We start from the raw sequence: 3,603 nt of genomic DNA on the forward strand, positions 1-3,603 counted from the left end.
GCCCCCATGTGGAGGTGACCAGGCCCAGGGTTTATATGGGTGCACCTTAGCTACGACGAATCTAAGCTCCCAAGGGACATAGCCAGGCAGGCATCTGCATGAGGATCTGTGAAAACACGTTACCCCCTCCCTTGTCTGTCTCTCGCCACCGATCATCATGGGGTCGGGACAAAGTTTGTTTGTGTGGGACTAGCCAATTTCCTACAGAGAAGGAGGAAAAAGGTGTAAATCATTACTGGTCTATGTGAAGTAAAAGCTACTTGGATTTATTCTGCTTTCTGTTGATACACTTGTCTGAACGTTTGGGCTGGCCCCTTAACAGTCTGCAAATAGTCTCTTGCAGCTGCGAGAATTATTTTTCTCAGAGTCTTTTGCTCACTATTAAAGGGGAATCAGCCCACTTAGTTAATAAGGATTTCTGTCTATCAGGTGTTCTTACCTAGGTTATAATTTACTGTATTAAACTAAAGTTCTGGGGTAGATTTAAAAGTTATAATGTTAATGTTTTTGATTTACAGCGATTCTGTGAACAGGAGTGGCCCACTTTCCAGGAGGGGTAGCCGGATGCAGGGTCTTTTGATCTGACCTCTGCCTACCAGGTCCATTATGTCATATATGGCCTCCCAGGGCATCCTAATCAAATTCCTTATATTCAGGTTTGGGTTGACATATTGTCCAAGAAACCCCGGTGGATGAGGGCTTGCCTCCCGAGGGGAAAATTGGGACAGAGACAGACAGTCCTCTTGGCTTCGGCCCAGGAGGACAAGAAGCAGACCCATTAGCCAGCCGCCCCCCCTATGGTCCCCAGGCGCCGGATCTGGGTGAGCCCTGGCCTCAAGCCCAGGCCACGCCACCAGCTCTTGACCCGGAGCCCCTACCTCCCCCGATGCCAATTGTCTTCCTTCCGATGGGAGGGGTTTTGTCGTCCTTCAACCCCTTCAGTCCATCCCATACTAGGCAGGGGACAGAGTATAGAGGGAGAGAGAGGGGGGCGGAGAACCTGCAGGACCTTGCGACATCCACCAGTCCTGCAGTTCCTATGTTGCCACTAGATCTGGGGCTAGACAGGCAGCCCTCTGGGGAAGCAAGGCAGACCGAGGCGCTATTCCCAGCTCCAGACCAGATTGGGAGTAAATGATCAAAGAAGGGGGGCTAGATTCCTGAGCTGTCTGCAGTGGCCCTAAAAAAAAAGAAGCAGCAGCAGCAGCGAGAAAGTACTTGGGCCTTTGGCTTGCAGGCTACAGCAGTTAAGCCATAAGCCAGTGACTAGTACTAGCCTTCCTACAGCCCCAGAAATAGAGTAGCAAGCCTGAGATCTATGAAAAGCTGCAGATAGAGCCAGTAAAAGCTCCCTGCTTGCAAATATACTGAAAGGGTTTAGTACCTGTTGCTGCTGGAAGAGGTACTAAATATGATATCCCCTTCCAGTACACTCCCTTCAAAGAGGCCTGGTCACTGCCCTGCCATAAAGGGAACTGGTGGAAAGACAAGGAAAGCAGGGCCCTGTAACTAAGAAACAGAGTTAAGAAAAAGGCACTCTCCCTAGACCTGGAAGCCATCAGGACGTGAAATTCTCCAAGAGAGAAGTCTGACTCAGAGACTAGCCGAAACCTCGTTAGGTTAGGAGGACTGGAGGCTGCATATTGAACTTATAGACTGCAATTTGCTAGGCAGAGGTCCAAGCCCAGTTGTATAGGGGTTAAGCTACCTATGTACAGCAAAACAACTTTCTCCTGTGCCAGAATACATTTTAAGGAAGTTGGACAAACTGTATTTGTGGCTAGAAAGAAGAACTGGCCTATGTGTAAACTGTCCTGGAAGAAGGCTATGTAGGGTGAACCCAAAAAGTAAAGCGTGTCTAGCTGCCGAGAGGGCAGTTGCCCAGGTGGGCAAAGAAGAATACCCATTAAATTTTGGTCTCTATTGAGAGACAGTTGACAGCAACCTGTATACTGTCTTGCAGGCCTGTGTGACCATGCCCATGTCAGGGGTGGCACAAACACTCAACTGTAGGAAACTGGGGAAGGCCTGTCTAGAACAGAGGGGGTTAATAAAGTGGTGAATACTAGCCTTCTGTTACAGGAATTATAAGCCCTGTGAGGTCCTGTGACATATAAGGCCCTGTAGAGAAATAAAGCTCCTTTAGTCCATTACAGATTCAAGGCTGTATTTCCCTCCAGGAGACCCAACTGGAACCCCTATAGTGACAGGGGAAAGGAGGCTCTCGATCGGAATTGCCAGACTCTATTAGGGGGCATCTGAGCTGCTGCTTGGAGACCCACAAACCTCTCTAAGGTGACAGAGACAGTCCAGGGGCCTAACCCTGATGCCCCGGAAAGTCGGAGGGCTGTCAATGTTGCATTTGTTTCCCAGTCGGCCCCAGATATTAGGAAAAAACTGCAGAAGTTAGATGGCTTTGAGGAGAAATTAATCTCTAAGTTGGTTAAGGTAGCCCAGAAGGTTTTTGACAGTAGGGAGGACCCGATGGCAGGTTTAAACACCTGGATGGCCAAGGTCCTCCTAGCCCTGAGCGAGGAGGGAGGCCCAACGGGCCGGAGAGACAACAAGGGCAAAGAAAAGCCTCGCAGAAGAAAAGGAGTCCAACCCAGGCTTGGGAAAAATCAATGTGCATTTTGCAGAAAGAAAGGACATTGGAAAAGGGAGTGCTCTGAATGTGCGGGGAAACCGACTCCCTCCCATGCTGGTGGAGGAGATGGATTGGGTTTGTTGGGGCTCAGCTAGCCCTCAGGAGCCAAGAATAACCCTGACAATAGGGGGCCAAAAGGTGGACTTCCTTGTGGAACTCATAGCACTCACTCAGGTCCTCTGGTGGGGAAAGGGAAAAAGAGTAAACATTTTAGCTTCCTGAAAACAGCTGCTTTGAACCCGGCCACACTCCTCCCTGACGAGAAGGCAGAGGCCCCTTTGCATGACTGCGAGGAGACACTGACTACCCTCACTTCCCTCCGCGAGGACCTTGTGGACCAGCCCCTGCAGAATCCGGATGAGACCCTCTACACGGATGGGAGCAGCTTCGTAGAGGAAGGTACCCGGTATGCGGTATGCGGGGCGGCAGTAGTGACATGAGGAGGAGCCAGGGGAGATCTAAGAAGCCCTGGTGAGCGCTTCAGCACTCGTCCTGCCACACCTACCCAGGGACTGCAAGGATATATCTCCTCACACTGCCCTTACAGGAGGCCAAGGAAGTGGCTGAAAGACCAGTAGAGCCCTTAGAAGTTCTCGTAGCCCTGCCAGTATGAAGGCTCCCAGAGAAGCCTACTCATCTGCCAGAGGAGCAGTGGCTAGCTGAGAAACTAAGGGCCCGGGAAGGAGAGGCTGGATGGCTAATTCTGCCAGATGGGAGGCGTATAGTGCCAGAAGCTTTGGGGCGGACCAGTGCTTCCCAGGCCCACTAGAGCACCCACCTGGGGGGAACGAAGCTATCAGAACTACTGGGAAGAGAATTTTACATCCCAGGGCTCCAGAAAATACCCCAAGACTTGGTTAGAAGGTGCCAAGTGTGTGCCCGGGTGAATCAAGGGCCCCCTGTTGTGACTGCGCCAGTGCAGCGATTCCGAGGTCAGAACCCTGGAGAACACTGAG

General features: G+C 51.2%; 1 pseudogene; it reads left to right on the forward strand.

Annotated features, from left to right (window-relative positions):
- LOC102762214 overlaps window positions 1-3,603 on the forward strand; it is a 20,650-nt pseudogene that overhangs the window by 1,203 nt on the left and 15,844 nt on the right.

This window comes from Myotis davidii, unplaced genomic scaffold, assembly GCF_000327345.1.
Source record: "Myotis davidii unplaced genomic scaffold, ASM32734v1 scaffold130, whole genome shotgun sequence".
In the NCBI taxonomy this organism is placed as follows: domain Eukaryota; kingdom Metazoa; phylum Chordata; class Mammalia; order Chiroptera; family Vespertilionidae; genus Myotis; species Myotis davidii.